Below are 12,060 nucleotides of genomic sequence, written 5' to 3'. Positions count from 1 at the left end.
CCTCTTAGTATTGGGCCCGGGCAAGATTCCTGCCTTCACAGTGCCTTGGTTTTCTCCTGTAAATTGGGGATAGGAGTCATGGTGTGGCCTGTTGCTACAAGACAAGGAAGGTCTTGGTGAGAAGGGTGCCCAGACCTGCACTGCAGTTGCTGTGTTGGGCTGTCACTTCTTGCCCCTGGCCTCTCATAGTTGGCAGCTCTGGTTTTTAAAGAACTGGGGTCCACCCAGGCTTCTGTGGAGTGTGTTCACTGAGCACCCACCCTGGGACCTACTCATGGGTTTTGGGTGTTATTTGCTGAGTAGCTGCAGACAAACCCTGAGCCTGGGAGCTGTGCCTTGGTTTCCTTACCTATGAACAACATCAGCAGACACTTTCCGCCTGCCTCCATCTTGTGTGATGTTATTCTTGGGGAGACATAAACAGACACATATTCACACTACATAAGAAACTGATGACAGATCAAAGTACTGGTACCCCTAAAGTCCAACTTGGTTTATTGGGGTTGCTTACAGGAGCAGAAATAACTCCAACACAGCTGCACCAAAGCCCAGTGCAGCATGGGTGACAACTCATGAAAGCTGGGAACTTGGAGCATACCGCACAGCCTTTGGGCAGCTCAGTAGCTTGGAGAGTGTACTTTCCAGGCAGCTTAGTTGGCCTGAATGTTTTTCAGGCACTCAGGCTAGTCTCTGTTTTTCTTAGGCAGTTCAGCTTGTCTGGCTCCTCTAGTCAGCTCCACTAGTCTGAACCTCTCTTAAAGCCCCCAGCTTGTCTGAGAGTTTCTCAGCAATCCTTATGGCTTATGTATACCTGGGAAGGGAGCGGCCTAGAAAAGCTGCTTGGTTTGAGGGACTTCCTGTTTTGCCTTGCCTTAGAATGTCTTGCTGTTTCACCTCCCCATAAGTATCCTGTCTTAAAATATCCTGTAATCTAACCTCCCCCTTTAATACCTCACATCCTACAGAGTGAAGGAGTGTTTCTCCAAGATGGGAGGTTTTAATCTGGAGGAAACTGCTACACAATATCCTGCCCAGCCTGTGGGGAAAGCTGATGAGATACCCTGCAGGGAGTACCCCAGACAGCGCTGGGCAGGCCCCAGCTTGGCAGGGGCAACTGGGGGTACCATTTGTCCTGCCTCACTGGTGCCTAGTAAAGATTTGGTAACTGGGGAGGACAGGGGTCCTACTGATCCTATGGGGTCCTCTGGGCCCTGGGAGCAAATGAGATTTAACTACATGGGTCAGAGGGACAGCAGGGAAGCAGGGACTAAACAATATTGAAGAAGTCTGAGCGTTCCCTCGTCACATGTCACACATGCCAAGCTAGGTGAAAGGTCATTAGGGGCAGCGTGCCAGTTAGAGCAGGGCAAGGTGGAGTTGCTTGGATGTAATGGGTTGGGAAGCCAGGTGCTCCCTTGCACACATCATTGAGGTGGAAACAGGGTGAAGGGGGAGCTGGGTGGACACAGCAGACAAGTTATGTGGGAAACCATAAGCAAGGCCAGTCACTGCACTGCCTCTTAGTTCTGTGGCAGTTTTCCTCATGGGCCTGCTTGGCTAACAGTGCTGACGTTTGCCGTGACTGCTTCTGCCATGGGTTCTATGACCTCTTTCCTCTGATCTTCCTCCCAGCCTTCTGGACTCTGGGTAGTAGCATGTAGGGCTTCCATAGACTGGGCAGGCATCTGGGACAGCTTCTGTTGCAGATTTGGGAGAAGTTCTTTGCCTTTTCAAAGCCTTTGTTTCTTCCTCAGTTGACCTCTACTTGGGTATTTGTTTATTAAAAGTCAGATTATTTCTGCCAAGGGACATACCCAGAGGTGGCTCTTTGACTTTGGCTGTTGTGTGAAGGATGCCAGGACCAGAAGGGTAGGCGATCACTTCTGCCTTTTTTTTTTTTTTTTTTTTTGGTTCTTTTTTTCGGAGCTGGGGACCAAACCCAGGGCCTTGCGCTTCCTAGGTAAGCGCTCTACCACTGAGCTAAATCCCCAGCCCCCACTTCTGCCTTTTGTCCAGCTGGGTGCCACTTCATTTTTGTGCTTTTTCCTCTGCTCTAGCCAGCACCTCCTGTTGTTCTGATCGTCCCCCAGCAGGAAGCCCACCACACTGTCAATCATTTGGGCCTCTGGTTTCTGGCCCAGGCCACCAGGCATACTTCTGTGTTGATTGGCCACCCATAGTTGAACCCTTGTCTGGGTTTTGCTTTTCTTTCACCATCTGAGGTGCCATTTCCTCGGCAAAACCCTCAGGAGGAGCTGGACTGGCTCTCGGCTGGCATTTCTCTTCCTGGAGCCCGAGCTTTCTCCAAAGCCGTTTTCCACAGTGGTTCTGCCTCTGCCAGGATGTAAGGATGTCACCTGTTGCTTCTGAGTCCCTTCCCTGCTCCCTGCTCGCTCTCTGTGAAGATGTGTGCCCCTCCCTCCTTTGCTCTCCTGCTCAGTTGTTTCTTTACTTTTCAGGCAGTCTTGCTGTGTCCTGTAGCTCGGCCTCTGTGTTCTGTGTCAGAGGCACTGTAGGTGCAGCCTGAGACTGGCTCATGGTTTTCCTGGTCATTTCGCTGTGGAAACACTGTGGGTATTAGAAGTGGACAGTGAGCTAGCCCATCCACGGGGTCTGCTGATTGGCCTCCATGGTCACCAGGTTCATGGCAGGATGCACTTTTGGCTGTTGAGGCTGCCAGCTATCTGGTCAGCTTTGTGGGTACCAGCGCTTCATCTTCCACATCTCATTTCCGGTTCCCTCCTGTTCAATGTGTGCGTTTTTATAAGCTCCCCATCTTTCATAATGAGTGGTAGAACCAAGAAACAAAAGCTTCAGAATCTAGTGCGGCTGGGCCTCTGCCTGACCCTCTTAAAGCTAAGAACGCAGCCTGGCTCTTGCTTGCTGTGTCTTAAGTGGAATATGGCTGGGCAGGTAGCCTGGGTCAGCACTGGGCTCCCTAAAGGTTGTGGGGTTGGGGGTGGGCATTGCGGTGACTACAAAGGTAGAAGTATGGAAGGAAGGGGGTCAGGGGTAGGGGAGGGCCTGGGGTATCAAAGGTGAACTATGCCTCCTTTGTGCCCCTGGGAGTCTTCAGGATATGTCCTCACCCTGCTCTTTGGATGATGAATAGAGATTGCCACAGAGCCACAGTGCCATAGTGCCACTGGGCTGTCTCTTTGTGTGCATCTGATTCTCCCATTAGCAGTGTGCCTGCTGTAGGATCTTTCCAGTAAACCAGAGTGTGTCCCTTACTGTCTCAACCCCCTTCCCTGCATAGTGTGGCTCAACTGGCCTCTGTTAGAAGAGGTAAGATCTTTCAGAGCCCCTGCAAGTATTTAGAGGGCCACAGGAACCTACCCGGAGTGGGGATTGGTCCTTGCATGGCCAGGGTTCCTGATGCATTAAGCACTTTGCCTGACCCACTCCTGGGTGGACCAGCCTCCAGGGGAATGCTGAGTGTCCACAGACGCTCTTTAAGTTTTAGGGAAGTGAATCTGACCAGGGCCTGGCCATGCTTCAGGGAGCCTGTGGCCTGGACCGGGTCTCCTCAATTGCCTCTGAACTCGTTGGCCTTTTCTTCCTTCTCCTGGTGCCTAGAGTTGATGGTGGCTTGTGCCATTTATGTCCTGCATGCGCTTCGCCTCATCTGCTCTCAGAGAGGGCTGGTGCTGAGGCTAGGTTCATGTGCATGTGAGTGCATGGCAACTCTGTGCCCTTCCTTCCTGGCCTTTCACTTTGTGTTGTGTTTTTAAAAATCTGGTGAAACCTTCCTGGTTGTTAACTGGTGAAACTATAATTCAAGGGCCCTTTGGTACAGGGCCCACAAGACTCACAGCACCTGTCTGCTGGCTTTGAATGTGGCCAGTACTAGGGGAAGCAAGCTGCCACACCCCTGCCAAGAGAGCTGGAGTATCCTTAAAATGTCATAGTAATGTCTCTGAAGCTGACAGTTTTCCCTAAGAGGGACATGGTTGGGAAATCATAAACATTGGTCTGTTGACATCTTTGCTCCTTTGTGGACTGTCAATGGCTTCACACTGTTTGCTAAAGGATAGAGGGTCTGAGTTCATAGCCTCCGGCTCCAGAGGGCAGGCTCAGTGCTCATAACCGCCTTTACTCTGAAACCAAACCTCCTCTGTGTGAGGTGCTTTGGAGAGAAGCAGTGTGGATCCAGGGGAGAACCGAGATGGGCTGAGGGAGGGCACTTGGGTTCTGATAGCCTCAGGGTGTTCTCCACAAGGCCCTGATCTGGTCTCCTGACTCTCCTCCAGGTCAGCTCCTGCTCACGGGCCAGGCCACAGATCCAAAGCCTACACTCAAATAAGCTTTAGACACTCAGTCTGGCATTCCTCACCTGCTGCCTGGGCGTGCGCCAGCTGGGAGGGAGGGAAGGCAGTGTGTTCACCTGCCACAGCCAGGAGCTGGATCTTCTAAGATGGCAACAGATGTCAGAGGAATCGTGGAGAGTTATCTGTAGAAGTTTCTAGATATTGCTCGGCTCTCTGGTATCACCTGAAGGAGCCTGGGGCCTCATGTGATTGTGTGAATGACCTGAAGTCTCTATAAGTGGCTCTCCAGGGAGGTGGCCACACATGGGATTCTGGGAAATGTCTGGATTAATCTGGTGCTAGAAATCAGGTAGACATGAGGCTCTTCAGTGTGCTGAAAGGATACTGGTGTTTTAGAGTTGGGGGATGGCCTGTAATTTCACTTGAGGGATCTCTTTGAGACCAAGGCATCAGAAGCCTACCAGGGGACCCACATGGCCTTGGCCTTTGCTGATAGGCAGCCTACCAGGGGCACCCACATGGCCTTTGATGATAGGAAACCTATGAGTGTTCACCTTCCTTCTTCAGTCTCTTGAGTCCTCACAGCCTTCCCAAGGGAGCAGGGAGGATCACACATAGCTGAGAAGGCACAGAGTCCTGATGTGCAATGTCTCATATGTCCATGGCCTACCCTAGGATGGCCACTTTAAGGGTACATTGTATTTCTCCTTGCTAGGAGAAAGGGTAGCTTGGGTCTCCTTTCCTGGGCTGGGGGTGCAAGCTTCCAGGTTGTGAGGGTCATTCCAGCACCTGTTCCATATCCTTGCATCTGACTTTGTTGCCAGGACAGGGAGGCAGTAACATGAAGTCCTTTCTGGCCTTGGGTCCTGGATCTGCAAAGAATATAGCATGCAAAAGCCTTCTGAATCCCCAGCTGGACAGGAGTTCTTGTCACTGAACTGCTTCCCAGGAGGGAGGGTTGTAGCAGGGGATTCTGGGAGAAGCTGGGCTGTTCCAGCCTGGGTTTCTAGGCCCACTGAAGCAGATTACCCCCACCTGTGGTTCCTGCTGGAGTGGAGAGGCCACTGGGGGAGCAGCATGTTCTGTGTTCAGAAGACAATGTCCTCAGGTGGATTTACACCTCTTCCACTGGGAGCTTGAAGAATGAGGTGTGAGATGCTAATTTTAGACCTTTGGTCTCCATGTCAAAATGGCAGCAGGATATTTAGAAAGAAAAAATGACGGCATGATCTTGTCCCTTGTTAATTGTGGGTCAAACACAGTTCCATGAGAGAAACCGGTCCATCGTGACTGCCTTTCTATGGGGGCCGTCTGAGTTGCCTGGCCTGGAGTGACTGTGGGCACTTAGGTATCCTAAGGTCCCTGCAGCCTGTGAGTATGTTTTAATCGTGAAAGCTGTTTTCCTATGCTGGAAGAGTAGGGAGATATCAGAAGTGATCATCACCCTTTGGGGGCAAGTTCTTCATTGTTAAGACACAAGACACAAGAAGGTCTGAACAGGCTAATGAGGTCACTTGTCAGCCAGGGCTTCTACACAAAGGTCTGTTTCACCTCTGAGACACCCAGCTTTTAGTGAACTCCCAAGCTATTTTGTCCCCTCTGTTTTCTTGCTGGCACTCTTTCTAGATTACCCAGGCTCCACACCCTCCTCGGTCTGACCATGCTGCACAAGGTCACTAGCAGCTCCAGTTACTGCCCTGAGTTATGCCAGGTGCCGCTGAACACAGCTGTGTCCATGAGCCTGGTGCCATGCTCTTCAGAACCCTGTTTATGCTCAGCATTCAGACCCCACCCTCATCTCACTGGGCAAGGGCCTGGCACCCACTCCCTCCTGTCCAGGTGCCTTGCACCAGGCTTCCCTCCTCCACATGATCAGTTGCTAGAACGCACTGAGCAACAAAAACAGCAGGACTGGGGAGAGGACCGGCTGTCCCTACAGCAGCACTTGCCCTCAGTGGTCCCCTTGGCAGGCCTGAGAGCATGCACACATGTGGCAGCCCTCTGAACTGGCCTGGCACCTTATTTGGCCATCTTCCAGTCACCATCAGAAATAGTCTGTTGTTTTTGTTTTTACAGAAACTTCATTTAAAATTTTAAAGGAATAACCTATGTATGATAAAATGTTCAGTAGTGGGCTGGAGAGATGGCTCAGCAGTTAATAGCACTGACTGCTCTTCCAGAGGTCCTGAGTTCAAATACCAGAAACCACATGGTGGCTCACAACCATCTGTAATGGGATCCGATGCCCTCTTCTGGTGTGTCTGAAGAGAGTGACAGTGTACTCACATACATAAATAAACAAGCCTTAAAACAAACCTTTTAATAGTACCACAAGGCATGGGTGGATGTGTCTCCTTTGAATCTTTCCTCTGCATTCTATTGCTGTTTTCTGGGGATCCTTCTTAGATTTCATCTGCATGAGGTATCTTAGGGCACAAAATGTACTACCTTTTTTAAAAAAACAAACAAAACAACAACAATAACAACAACAATAACAAACCCAGGATTTCTCTTGTATCCCTGGTTGTACTGGGACTTCCTTTGTAGACCAGGTTGGCCTGCGTCTGCCTCCCAGTGCTGGAATTAAAGGTGGGCCCTACCATACCTGGGTTAAGACTCCTCTTGTGTGGCAGAGTCTTGCGTGTCATTCTGGGCCTTTCCCTCCACACACACTTGAGTGTGTTGAAGTGCTAGACAGGCTGTGATATCCACCCCCTGGGCGTTCTTACGGCTTTCAGTGGGCTTTGGAGGTCGCTCACCTGGATCTGTATTGCCCCTTGTTCTTCTCCATAGCTGCCCAGTCAATATTCTGTCATGAAGGTGCCTTCCAATTCTTGTATTATCCCCTCGCTGGCTGGCGACTGTTTGACTTGTCCCAACTTTTACTATGTGAACAGTGCTGATGTTACTCATGGGCTCCATGGAGTAGACATGGAGCTGATTCTGACAGCAGCATCTCCAGGGAGGCGACTGCTTCTGTGCAGGATCGAGACCTTGTGTCCTAAAGTAGGCTGCCTCAGTGTGGCTTGTGCATACTGAGTATCACAGGGGCCTCCAAACTCTGTCCTAGCTGTATATTTGCAAAGCATTGTGGGGCTGCTTAAACCTGACTTGATAAGTGAGTGGTACAGAAGACCTATGCTGATCATCCCCATAGAGAGCCTGGGCTGCAGCAGGCTGTGACTAGGCAGAGAGCATGCTGTTCTGTCACGTTGTGTCCCCCCCCCCCCCCCCCCCCGTTGACATGCCATCCTGGAGTATCTTCTTCCTCTGAAACATTGTGTGTGTGTATTACTGGGGGGGGTACTAATTAGCACAGAACGTGATATTTAGAATTTAGACTGTACCCAGTGAGGAGAGAGAGTCCCCGTGTCCAGCTGCTGCTGGCCTCTAGCTGTCAGACACTGCTTTCAGGGACAGTCGCACCACTCTGTGAAGTGGTGTGGAGATTGGATTTCTGCAAGCAGGCTGACTTTTCTGTCCTCATGGCTGTGGGCCAGGGTACATACCTCCCCATGCTTATCTACCCTGCCACCTTCCCTCCATAAGGCCACGGTCTCTAGAGCAGTTGTTCTCAACCTGTGGGTTGTGACCCCCTCAGGGACCAAGTGACCCTTTCACAGGGTTCACCTAAGACCATTGGAATACACAGATGTTAACAATTCATAACAGTAGCAAAATGACAGTTATAAAGTAGCAGTGAAACTAATTTTATGATTGGGGTCATTACAACTGTATTAAAGGGTCACAGGCTTAGGAAGGTTGGGAAGACCACAGGCATGGCACCAAGTACAGGCATCAGTTGTGCATGTTGACGTAGTAGCTATGAGGCCTCTCCAGTCTACTATACCTTGAAGCTAAGGAACCCCCATCTCCAGCAAAAGACTATGGCTTTGGCCCATGCCTTGATACTGTGTCATTGCTGTGGTTGTGACCTTTGATTTTTGTCTAATTGAGGTGGTAATTGTAGGAAGCTGGGTGGAGGCGTGAGAGTAGTTCTCATTGTTTCTGCTGTGTTTTGGAAATCTCAAAGTATTCTAGAATAAGAATTGTTTTGTTTGTTTTGTTTTTATTCTCTCATAGATTACAATCCCTACCATAGTTTCCCCTTCCTCCTCTCCTCCCACTCCTCTACCTCCATTTCCTTCTCCCCCAGATCCACTCCTCCTCTGTTTCCCTTCAGAAAAGGGTAGGCCTCCCAGGCATCAAGTTCCAATAAGACTAGGCACATCTCATGTTAAGGCTAGGTGAGGCAACCCAGTAGGAGGAAAAAGTCCCAAAAGCAGGTTAGAGTCAGAGACAGACACCCCCCATGCTCCCACTGTTAGGAGTACCCCAAGAACACCAAGCTACATAGCCATAACATGTATGCAGAGGACCTAGCTCAGACCTATATAGTATCCCTGATTGTTCAGTCTCTGTGAGCCCCATGAGCCTTGGTTAATTGATTCTGTGACTTTTCTTATGTCATTTACCTAAGAGGTTGTTTTTAAAATGTGCTTGTCACTGCAGAAAGTTAGGACCATGGCTTGGACAGAATCCTCCTCAGGAGGCCAGAACTGGTTGTCCTACCTCTGGACATTTGCACAGGCCTTGAGCACCTTATGGTCCAAGAGCTCCCAGCTTGCTGCTGAACAGGACCTGCCACCACTCTGCCAGTCCACATCACTGTACACCCACAGCAACTCCAGTCACTGTGCTCACTGTGGCAGTTAGTCTGGATTGACAACTTACAGGATGTAGAACACAAAGCTCTGAGTAAGTCTGAGGAGTGTCTTGCTTAGGTTAATTGCATTGAGAAGACGCATTCTGAGTGTGAATAGCATCCTTGCATCGGCTAGGATCCTGAACCAGAGTCAAAGAAAGAAAGGGGGCATACGCACTCACCTCTCTCTCTGCTTCCTGGCTGTGGAAGGCTGATCACAATGTGATCAGTGACTTAAGCTCCTGCCATCAAGACTTGCATGTCATGGTGGACCATTCCCTCAAACCAAGGCCCAGAGTGCACCCTTCCTTTGTTATATCTGTCCGACATTTTATCCCAGCGATGGAGAAAGTAACTGATACAGAACATTGGAGCGGAGACATGGGATAACAGCTGTAGTAACCCTGACAGGGTGTTTCTTAGGCCTTTGGAATTTGTTTGCGGAAGGTCTAGAAGACTTTGAACTTTGGGCTAATAATGCCCTTGAAGAGCCACAGGCAGAGTTTACTTAGGCCACTCTGATAGGAGCTTGCATGACAAGACTGCTGAGAGGCGCCCATGAGGTTAAGGAGGAGAGCAAAGAATAAGGAGTTAGGATTGGGGTGAAAGTTAATGTGATGTTCTGGTAAAGAATCTGGAAGGATTCTGCCCATGTTCTGGGAACCTAAGCAAGGCCAAATTTAAAGGAAATGGACCAATTTGTTTGCTGAAGGAAATTTCAAGACAAAGTTTAGCATTCAGGCTGCATCATGGTTACTATGGTTACTGCTTAGTGCTCTCATCCAGATCTATTGTGAGAGACAAAAAAAAAAAAGTGATGCAGAAAGGTAAGAAAACGTGAAGTTTGGTGAGAGGCTCAAATTTGAAGTATAGCACAAGGAGATTGCTGACAAGAGGTCATTGTTAAAGAGAATCAGAACTAGGACAGCAGTAAAGTGTCCAGGGCAAGAACCCCAACACTGATGCTCCATCTTGTTAAAGTGTGAATTTGTGAGAGCACCACTTAGGAAAGCGTCTCCTCAGGTTTAGCACATAAAGACCAGTGCAGCCGTAATCTGGTCGGGGTGAGGTTCGATCAGCTGGCTGCAGACTGTGGCAGCCTTATCCACTGGATGCTGGTTTCAGATGCATGAAGGATGCGAGCGAGGGGGTCATGGAATCTTGAGTCGCACACGGCTCGAGAGAGCTGTGAGGCTGGACAGTGTTTGATAGGGCCAAAGTCCCTGCAAGGCCGTATGTGAAGCCCTGAAACCTGCAGTGGAGACCCGAGGATGCTGGAGATGCCAGGGTGAGGGCGTGCCTTCAGAGAAAAGCTGCAGGCAGAGAGTGGAGCTGGTTAAGAGAGAAGCTAGGGGGGCTAAGATCACCCTTTCTTACTCCCCTTTCCTGAGGTTGGTGGCAAGCTGGCATGGAGACTTGTGGCTTTGGCCATTGGGCAAGCAGGTACCATGCAACTCTTCTGAATGTTTCCTGTAGCTCATGATTCTGTGGGTGCTTCTCTGGGGTATTGACAGATCTAGCTCAGATGAGAGCACTGCAGGCTGCCTAGTCCCTTATGTGTCCAGCCCTTTGGCCAGGCCACAGTGAGCAGTCCCTGCCTTCTGTCTGCTTGGATCACTGTGCTTTCAGGATAGGTTTAAGAGTCTTCTCGTGGGCATGCACCTCAGTGGGTAGCAGCCATGGGTCCATTTCTGGGAATAGCTTCAGTACAGGCCACCCAGTGTGGGTCTTTGTCTCACGTTTGGAGTTTCAGCCTCACTTCTTCCTCTGGTTCTCAACCTTCCTAATGCTGAGACCTTCAGTGCATTTCTTCATGTCGTCATCATGACGCCAACCATAAAATTATCTTGTTGCTACTTCATAGCTGTAAACTTACTACCTTTATGAATCTTAGTGTAAATATCTGATACGCATGGTGTCTGACATACGGTCACTATGAAAGAGTTATTTGATCCCAAAGGGGTTGCATCCCACAGGTTGAGAACCACAGCATAGACTTAACAAACCTCGTGGGCTCTCCTTGTCCTTTCTAGGGGTCAGCACATTAATGATTCCTTCATTTCATCCCAGAACAAAATCTGTACTCAAAATGTTCTCTTTTGTGATAATGAACTTTTGGTGATGTAGGAAGTGCCTTCTGAAAGAGGAGTGGAGGGCATGTTCTGGAGTCTGTGATGTCAACAAATACAAAATGTTCTAGGATTTTGATGCCAGTGCCTGGAGGTTGGTTTTTCCTACTTTCATGTGGGTTCAAAAATCTGTCAGTTAAAAGTAAACCCCCGTCTACCTGAGAGAAAGTGTGTGCTGTCAGGGCAGGTGGAGGGCTGTTGGACACCACTCTACCTCGGCGTGTCCACACCTCCCACATCCTGGTCCTCTTCAGGTACAGACACAATGGAAAAGCAGGGCTGTCTGCATTGCCTTCTCAGAAGTAAGTTCAGCTGGGGCCAGGTTCCCAAGTGCTGGGCTCACAGGCAGTTGCTACCATGCCAATATGACTTCATTTCCATTCTGACTGCGTCCCCTTCTCCCTGAACGATATTCTCTGAAGACACTGTTATGAACCATCTGGCGATTTGTCCTTATTGTCCCCACTGCTAAGGTCTGTCCTGGTTGTTTGTGTGTAAACATGCATTCATGCCATGGTGTGTGTGTGTGTGTGTGTGTGTGTGTGTGTGTTTACATGTGTGTGCAGGCATGTTTGCACCATAGAGTGCATGTAGAGGATACAGGACAATTTTCAAGAGTTGATTCTTTCTTTCCACCACATGAATCCCAGGGGTGGCACTCGGGTTGGCTGACTTGGCAGCAAGTACCTTTCCCCATTGAGCTGTCTCTCCAGCCCAGGCATCACTTTAATTTAACAGAGATGCTTATATGAACATGAGTTTGTTAAAGCAATTTCATAAGTAGCCAAAAGCCTGAAACAAACATCAGAAAACATGAATAATTTTAATAAAATATAAACTCTTGTGGGTTTGCTCAATTACAAGTCAGTGAGCATGACACTGAGCAGGAAATATCCTGAAGAAAGTCTTGCTTTAGACACAGTTAAGTTCTAGTTTCATGTTGGTGTCTTTATAT

The 12,060-nt window shown here is 49.4% G+C and overlaps 1 protein-coding gene across 15 annotated transcripts in view; it reads left to right on the top strand.

Moving 5' to 3' along the window:
* The window catches only part of Pemt (phosphatidylethanolamine N-methyltransferase), a 73,877-nt gene that overhangs the window by 23,997 nt on the left and 37,820 nt on the right, over nt 1-12,060 (top strand). The gene's annotated exons all lie outside the window — the stretch shown is intronic.

This window comes from Rattus norvegicus, chromosome 10, assembly GCF_021556685.1.
Source record: "Rattus norvegicus strain SHRSP/BbbUtx chromosome 10, alternate assembly SHRSP_T2T, whole genome shotgun sequence".
NCBI classification, from domain to species: Eukaryota; Metazoa; Chordata; class Mammalia; order Rodentia; family Muridae; genus Rattus; species Rattus norvegicus.
Note: the sequence above shows the minus strand (reverse complement) of the source record. Positions and strands in the feature narration are given on the sequence as shown.